Here is a 9431-nt window from a genome sequence, read left to right on the forward strand (position 1 = left end):
GTACTTTGACATTAATCGACCGGCATATACGTAAGGCTGGTATTCAATTTGACCATGGATGGCAGAAGCTTTCTATAAGATTCATACATTTCTTGAACAGAGGTAATATGGCACAGTTGTTTGTCTCTTTTTTATTTTTGTTTTCTACTTTTGTTATGTCCTTAGTTTCCTCTGTAATGTATGCTTCGTGGAACCAATCCTTTTTAATTATGGAAAATGTTGATACATATATTTGCTACCCTATGTCTTTGCAATGGATGTTCTATGAGGATGTTGTACTTTACAGGATGTCAAAAATAAAATATGTTGTGAAAAACCCCCCCACCAATTTGCAACCATAAGAGGCACAAAAGTGATTTGCACCAATTATAGTGAAGAAAACATGGCAGCATCTTTAACCAGTAGTTCCTGTACAGCAAAAGAGGACAGAGCAAACATATCCTTTTCCTGAAAGCAGTAGTTGTACATGAGCACTAAGAACAATTCCTGTTGATGTTGCTTCCACCAAAGCTGATAGATGGGCCTCTACAGCTGTATTTCAACTGGTAGTGGCACCTCAGTCAGACGATCTTCTCTCAGCTATGAAATTATAAAAAAGAAATCTGTTCAAAGGCAGGTATGCTCAATTATAGGAAAAGCATACAATAACTTGTCAGTTCTGTGGGAGTTGTCTCTCCACATGCACTTTCAGAATCCAAATCTGGCAAATCCACAAGAGTGTTTTGTGCTCTTTGACTCTAGCTTTCATTACAGTCTAAACCTGCAACCTCATCTTCAGCAGTGGGGTCGGTCCACTGTGGACCTCCTGACTTATTCTCCATGCTGCCTTAATCTATCCCGCTGTCGTGTCACCACTCAACAATATACACAGACAGGTAGGTCAGCCTTATGTACTTTATTGCTTTCTTCTTCTTGGTGCCCATATGCATGTCCACTTCCTTGCCCTTGTCTTCTTAGAATGCCCTCCCCACTCCCTGACCAGAAGTTGTGTCCAGTTCCTGTCCCCTCCCCACATTAGGGTGCAGGGTTCAAGTGCCCTCTGCCCCAGGTCACAACATCTCCACCCTTGTGGAAAGAAAGAAAAACGTTGGCAGAGTGAGAGAGAGGGTCCTAGTGCCCTCTGCCCCAGGTCACAACATCTCCACCCTTGAAGAAAGAAAGAAAAACGTCGGAAGAGAGAGAGAGAGAGAGAGAGAGAGAGAGAGACAGAGAGAGAGATGGTGTTTCTGATCCCCACCATTACATTTCCTCAATCAGTCGTTTTGACCTTCTGCTCACTCTCCTTGGTTGTGACCCTTCCGTTCCTTTGTTTGTTGCCTCTTCTTATCTCTTGCTGTTGTGTGACACTTTTCTCATGCTGTCCATAGCTTTCTCTTTGTCATATGTTGCGTTGTTCTTTGATGTTGTATCTCTTCCATCCTCATCTGATGTTTTTAGTCTCTTGAAGTGGGAGCTATTTCTAGTGATCCAAGAGGGGCCGATGCAGCTGTTATCATTGGCCCATTAACATTTATAATTGTCAGCGGTTCGTCTGAGAACGGACTGTCTGATTTTCTCGATTGTCGTTGGTGCACCAAAACTGAGTTCCCTTATCTCAGGTGTGATGATGGAGCATGTCTCCTGCCGTCGGCATATAGTGTCACTTTTTTTTTCGTTTCCTGATCTCTTGCTGCAACGCTATTGTGTTCTGGTGGCCCTTTTGCCTCTAATTGTGGCAATCTTGTCATACTTGTCCTTCCTAGCACAAGTTCTGCTGTATATCATCCTGTGGAGCTGTGAGGGGTGTTTCGTTAGTCTCTTAATATGACAGAGTGCCTCTCCCATGGAGATCTGCGCCAGTTTTGCTCTTTGGACATATTTCTTGATGTTCCCCATGAACCTTTCCCCCATGCCGCTTGCTTGTGGCCATAGGGGTGTTATTTTCAAGTGGTGAATGCGCAGGTAGGTCATGAACTTGTGAAACTCCTCTCCTGAGAATGGAGGCCCATTGTCTGTCTTTGTTTGTGGGGAGTCCCAGGCTGCACAGAAGTGATCTAGGATTGGCAACGGTGCGGTTGCTGATGTTGATGAGATGTGTCATACTATGGGAAGTCTGGAGTACTCATCAATGACCACTAGCAAGTAGTTGCCCTTGTCCAATGACCTATGGATGTCAGCTGCTCTGGCAGGGGTTAAATTGAGGGGCACTTCGCCCATAGTAAACAAACTACCAAAATGGAGTTATGTAGTTCATTAATTCACAGGGCAGTAGTTCACCGAACATAAATAAACTACCAAAATGGAGGCTCTGTCTGGATGTTGAAGGTTTAAATAGACGTGAAACTACAACCAGCTGTTTTTTTCTTCCTGTAGTGTAGTAACTTTACAAAACTACATACCATAATGCAGTTAATGGCGCAGAACAGCCAGATGGTAACCAAGACGGACAAGTTTGCGTGTTTTAAGCGTACCTAAACATTCTAAATGCACGTAAGGTTCGGCGAACGGTACGTACGCAATTGATCAATTTACAGTCAATTATTCAATTATGGCCAAGTGAGAGTGCTATATAAACCCGGTAGCCGGCGTCCTCTCTCATTCCACCCACGGGAGAGAGGATGTGTCGGCTGCTCTGTGTGCTACTAGACGAGGTAAGCGGTACGAGTGATTAGTATGGATTTGGCATGATTCGAGCGCCCACAAATAGAGAGCGGTTCCGCTTAAACGCTGTTAGTTTAAAATGCCTCCTTATTGCTCGGTAAAAGACATGAGAGCTGTCAGTACCATTACTAGCGCCTAGCAATCAAAGGGGCTTGCGCTGTGTAGATGGGAAGATCTCCAGGTCATATTTACCATGTGTCTGATTTAGACAACACGAATTTGAGCATAACGACAGCTCACAATATATTGGGGTCTGTTGAATATCAAATTGCTCCGTCTGCTAATATTACACGGGCAATAGTAGTATACCTAATTAATTAATATTATAGGAATACTACGGGTGAATATCTTTTCATTATGAGTTCTAAAGACCAAACCACCCACTTTTAAGATTTTAAATCAATGATAAGTACTACTAATAACAGAGTACCTTATAACCAAAATTAAGACTAAGCATTTTCCCTATACCCACGTAACCATGTGAGAAAGACATTCTCCTAACAATCATATGAGGGAATAAAGTTAAGAAATCCCCAGGACGAATAGAAAATCCGCCCTTGAGTCTCATACAGTGACTCCAAATATGATTTTAAAAGGTATGTTCGGATTCTGTTTTAGTGCAAGGAATGTACGTATTTTGACATTTAAGGACAGAGACAAATGAATATAATGTTCTCCCATAGGTCCAACCCAAGTCAACACTCACGTGAGATCTGGCACAGATTGAAAGTCGCAAGATACGCATTAGACACAAGAAAGATTATTCTCCCGTCTTTAAGTAAGTGTGAACTTAGACAGTTTCCCCATTGACCTTAGATAAGGAAATTATGAGAGGGTATCACTAACTTGGTTATCCTATCCATTTAGAGAAACACAGATTGACAGATAACAATCTCACCCACATAGAGGAACAAGAATTAATCAATCCACAGAAGTGTGGAATTCTGAAGTGAGAAGATTGATGGCAAAATAATCTAAGTAAGATTGCCATCTAAATATTAATATAATAAAGTGATAAGGTAGAAAGCATGCACAACACTGGATAGAATGTAATTTGCTCTCAATCAGATATAAGTTACTAATTGTATGTATTTGTTTTTAGAATGAAGATCATTTGTTTTTAAGTATAAGTCTGTCCTGAAGAAGGTGTAAAAACAACACATAACACCAAAACGTGTCGACAAGGGACTCTCTTCAATCAATGTATATCGATGTTATGATGTTATAATTTTATTTTTTGATTTTTTAAACTGTATAAAATTGTTTTACTCCGAGCAAAAATTAGAATAGGAATTATCATATGTATTAGAGAAGGATTGCTTTTGAGCATATGTCTGTAAGAAATGTTATGTTATAAATGAGATAAAAATGATTTTAACTTTATGAGAATACATTTTTGAGAAGAAGTAACTCCAGTGTTTGTGCAGAAATAATTACCCGAGTCACGTTAAAACACTAGTAAAGTGAGATTAGTGTGTAGGCCTGTTGGTCACAAATAGAAAGTCAATAACACAGAAAGGAATTTCTTTTGATACGGTTTGATACCCAGACCTTTCTGGTTTTCTGGGAAACTCTTTTTTTTTAAAGTCTTGTACACACGCCCATACCACTGCTAGACTTTCCTTCTCTGGCTGGGAGTATGCCCTTTCAATGTCAGATAAACTCTTGCTCGCATATGCAACAATTTGCCTGGGTCTCTTCCAGGCATGTGTTGTGCTAAGATTGCTCCTAACCCCACAGGGCCGGCATCAACTGTGAGCTCAGTGAATAGCGATGGGTCAAAATAAACAAGATATCTACAGCCATTACTGCGTGTCTGATGGCCTCACATGCCCTGCCAAATTCCTGTGTCCAGAGAAATTTCTGACCTTGCTTTGTTAGGTCCCACAGTGGTGTGCTCACTGTGGCAAAGTCTTTTATGTAGCAAGCACAGTATCTTGCTAACCCAAGGAATGACCTCACTACTGCTACTTCTGTTGGAGGCCTTGCTTTTTCCAGTGTCTCTACTTTGCTGGGGTCCGGCCACATTCCTTTTTTTGAAAAAATGTGTCCAAAGAATACTAGTTCCCTCTTCCCCAGTTCACACTTGTCTTCATTTAGAGTCAGGCCTGCTTGTTCCAACTGGTTCCAGATCTCACGTAGAGCTTTGTCATGCTCCTCATCTCAGCTGCTAAACACCAGGATGTCATCACTGTAATTCAAACTGTTCTTTACCGGCCTTATTACTTGCCTTATGACCTCTTGAAATATCTCTGCTGCTGATGATATTCCAAAGCTGAGTCACTCGTAGAGAAAAAAGACTCATGTGGGCGGAGAATGTTGTGATGTACCGTGATTGCGGATCAAGCTCCAGTTGATGGTAACCATTGCACAGATCTAGCTTTGAAAATCTGCATGCGCCAGTGAGACAGCTGATCTTGTCATTGAGGTGAGGCCCTAGGTGGCTTTCCCTTTCGATTACCATGTTTGGTATTCTCATGTCAATGCATATGCAAATCTTTGGCGAAGTGAACTAAAGAATGATGATTCAACCCAGATCTGTAACTGGGGTCAGTATCTGAAAAGTTTCAGCGTTCCGTCCATCATTTCCTTGTCTTTGCTTTGTTCGCTCTAAGTTGGCATGGTATGCCCAGACTTGGGTCCCTTGCTCACTTTGCCATTGGATTCAAGCTAGCCTGGCTGATGAGGGCTGTTAGCCTGAAACAAGCCCCAGGACGCTTGTTGCTGATCCAGGGAAGACATGGCTTGGCAATTCATGCTGGACTGTTCCCATGAGGCACAGGATCAAGACTGATTTGCATATAGCTGTGTCTCAACTGGAGTGGCAAAGTGAGCTAAAAATGATGATGGATTCAATGGAGATCTGTGACTGGGGGTTAGTGAAAAGTATCAGCGCTCCATCAATCATCTCCTTGTGTTTGATTTGTTTGCCCTAAGTTGGCAGGGTATGCCCATACATGGGTCCCTTGCTCTCCTTGCCACTGGATTCGAGCTAGCCTGGCTGATGAGGGCTTTTAACCCGAAACAGGTGCCAGGATGCTTATTTCCAGTCCAGGGAAGCCATGGCTTGTCAATTTAGGCTGGACGGTTCCCATGAGGCATATGGTCAAGGCTGATTTGCATACTGCTGTGTCTGAACTGTGGTGGCGAAGTGAGCTAAAGAATAATGATGGATTCAACCCAGATTGTGACTGGGGGTGAGTGTTTAAAAAGTTTCACCGCTTCGTCCATCATCTCCTTCCATTTGCTTACTTATCCCAGCAGACACGCTTTGTCATCTCCATTGTTAGTCATGCAGCTATTTGCCAAATCAGCAGTACTGTTACAGCCCTCCATGGACTGTGATAGAATAGTCTAGTCTAATTATTATGTATCATCAACTAAAACTTGAAGTTATTCTCTACTGAGTGGAGCTATATCCTATGGTCAGACCTGCAGTCATATTTCTTCATTGTGAAATCACACTGCACAAATGTATAATGCGTTAGGATGAAATTTGAATGTCACTTATCAATGTGTTCTGTGAATTTACTATGATCTAGTTTTGAGCAATAGCAGTATATACATTTATCTTTTTTATTCCTTGTATTAAATCTTGATGGGTGTTTTCCTCTCTATTATGACACATGCTATCCTGCGGTTCTCCTTTTGTATTGACCAGTCATCCTTAAAATCTTGCTGTGCGGGGCGTATACACCAATTAATCGTAACTTCTCCCTCATGAAAATCATTCTCCTCAACTACCTCCAAATCTCGTACTATACATGGAGTGATGGACTTTCATTTGCTTGACATTGCAAGAATGCAATGTGTTGTAAAAAACAGAAAGGGCCCGATTCACAAAAGTAAACTGAGATAAAAGTCTAACTTTACGACTTTCGGTATTCAAACAAGGCATTTAAACATAGTAAAGTCAGACTTTTGTCTCAGCCAAACTTAAGTTTTGGCTTTAAGTTTAACTGAGACCAAAACTGAGACAAAAGTCTAACTTTACGACTTCGATATTTACAAAGGGCATTAACAAGTAGTAAAGTTAGACTTTTGTCTAATTTTTGCTCTCAGTTAAACTTAAGACCAAACTTAGATTTAACAGAGACAAAAGTCTAACTTTACTACACGAAAATGCCCTTTGTGAATACCGAAATTCATAAAGTTAGATTTTCGTTCAAGTTTACATTTGTGAATCGGGCCCAAAATCTTTACATGTTGCATAGTTAACTTTAAACTTCCTTACATTTTTTGTATAGATGTGCAGTTCTGAAAGCACTCAAACAGCCCCCCAATTGTTACATTCAACTGTGATGCATGCACCAATTTATCAGGCAGTTTGCTACATAGTTGTGCATCAGGTTTTTCAAACTTAGGGCTTATGGTTACGGGAGCCCTAATCCAGAGTGAACATTTTTCAAAGGGGATGTCTGGGGGCCATAGGACCCCCTTTATCCCCTGCAGAGGGCTGCTCTAAAGGGTTGCAGTGATAGTGCCCTTCCTGACAGCTTCTTTGCTCATGCTCCCGCGTTTGTAATAAGGCACGGGCGCAGAGGCAAAGGGATTCCCTCCTTTGATTGGGGCATGCCCCCATGCAAAGGAGGGAATAACCCCTGAAAATAGCGCTGGTGCTTTATATGCACCAGTGCTATTGGTATTACAGAAGGGGCCACACAAGCATCTGTAGCCCCTTCTGTAACACCAAAATGACCCGGGAGTGTCTAAGTGGGTTCAAATGCCTGTTGGGTCATCAGGGGACTCCCTGTAATACAGTCCCTGGGGTGATAGCTCTGGAAATAAGTTGCATGTGCATAGAGATCATGAAGTAATATCCATTTGTTCAATTGCTGCTGATTCACTTGAGATGTTCACAATTCCTTTCTGGCTTCTTTACCTGTAATCATTGAACCACTTTTAAAATCACCCTGGCAAAGGCCTGCCATGTTTATTAGTTTATTCACTTAAGCATTATCTGGAAAGGAACTTGTAAGAAACCTATGTCCTCAGTGCAGCTATGTGTTCCTTGGTCTTCTTTCTTTCATGTGGTGACATTTATACTCTTGTGCTACTCATGGTTGTGTTGTGGGGTGTGAATGGGGAGTCTTCATTTTCTTGATCTGTCTGTGGTGATTCATTAATATGTGACTGAGTTTGAGTAATGTGTCTTTTAGTTGTGTATGGCTATGTGACCACTGGCGGAACATCCTTGGTTTGGATGGAGCGCTGCTGGTTTTGATCGCCTTCACATGTAACAGTGAAGGTGGAAGGAGAGCAAGCAATGGATGATCTATTTGTGATGTTTGTGAAACCTAAGGCTGCCTGGCTAAGAATCTGCAAGGCAAAGCAGTCTGCACGAGGGATACAAAACCTGTGTTGTTGTAGATATCAGTTGATTGGAAGCACGATGAAATTCTGGGGCACATGCTTGATCATGTTGTTGAACATCTTTCTTCTTCCACCACCACGTGGGGGCAACTTATTACAGCTTCAGATGCTGTGTGCAAACCGAATTCTGATAAGCTTCTCTAGATGTTTGGAGGCTGCAGTCAATCATGGCAACTCTACTTGGTAAGGGATACGGGAAATTATTGTATGAGTTAGAGTTATATTTGAATCTAGTCCAGATTGTATTTTGTACCATTGAAAGGTATATGGATTTTGGGAAGAAGGTTTATATTTATTGGCAGCTGAACTAAAGGTATCACATGAACAAATCCACCTTGCAGCATTTTGGTTCCATTCATACAGACAGAAAGGTGAGTGATTATGGATATATAACCAAGGACATGCTCACTACTGTTTCATATCCACAGTTGCTTCTTCAGGTTTCTTTAATCACTTTTTGACTTCCTGTTTAGTTTTAACCATTTTCGTAATGGATGTTTTACTTATTGATATTCCACTGGGCATGCTTGTGTCATCTTCATTATTCGTAATGCTGCAGTTCTGTTATAGCTCTCCATGGACATTGTGATAGAATAGTCTTATTATTGTTTCATCAACTAAAACTTCAAGTTATACCATATACTATGGTCAGACAGGAAGTCATATTCTTCATTGGGAAATCACACTCTGCACAAATGCATAATGAGCTAAGGATGAAATTTGAAGGTTACTTGTCCACATGTCTCGGTGAATTCACTAGGATCTGGTTTTGCGTAATAGCAGAATTTACATTCGTACCCATCAATTATTTCTTTGTATTAAGTCTTGATGGATGATTTCCTCTCTATTATGACACATTCTTTCCTGGAGTTCTCCTTCTGCATTGACCAGCCATCCTTAAAATCCTGCAGTAGGGGGCTTACACACCAAGAAATCATGACTTTGCCCTTATGAATATCATCCTGCTCAACTACTTCTAACTCTCGTACTATACATGAAGTGATGGACTTTCATTTGCTTGTCATTGCAAGAATGCAGTGCGTTGTAAAAACCAGAAAATATTTCCAGGTTGTGTAATTACATTTAAACCTCCTTTAGTTTTTTGTATAGGTTTGCAGTTCTCAAGGCACCCCAATTGTTACATTCAACTAGGATGCATGCACAAATTTATCCAGCAGCTTCCTACGTTGTTATTCTCCAGGTTTGTCAAACCTAAGGTTTATGTTTACAGAAGTGAACTTTTTGTAAAAACTAATTCGCTCAAACAAGTCTATCCATGTAGTCTTCCAGGACAGATCTCCAAGATCACACAATGCACAGAGAGGAGCTTCAATAAGATTGCTACTATTAGACCCCTGAGAGAAAAGCATTGTGAAAACGATGGAATTGTTATTGGTAATCCTGGCCTCCTGATATGC

The 9431-nt window shown here is 41.2% G+C and overlaps 1 pseudogene; it reads right to left on the bottom strand.

Moving 5' to 3' along the window:
* Positions 1–7359: 7359 nt before the first annotated feature.
* On the bottom strand, positions 7360–9038 carry LOC147724384 (zinc fingers and homeoboxes protein 2-like; annotated as a pseudogene).
* Positions 9039–9431: the final 393 nt, after the last annotated feature.

The sequence above is a fragment of the Lissotriton vulgaris genome, chromosome 4_1, assembly GCF_964263255.1.
Source record: "Lissotriton vulgaris chromosome 4_1, aLisVul1.2, whole genome shotgun sequence".
Lineage (NCBI taxonomy): Eukaryota > Metazoa > Chordata > Amphibia > Caudata > Salamandridae > Lissotriton > Lissotriton vulgaris.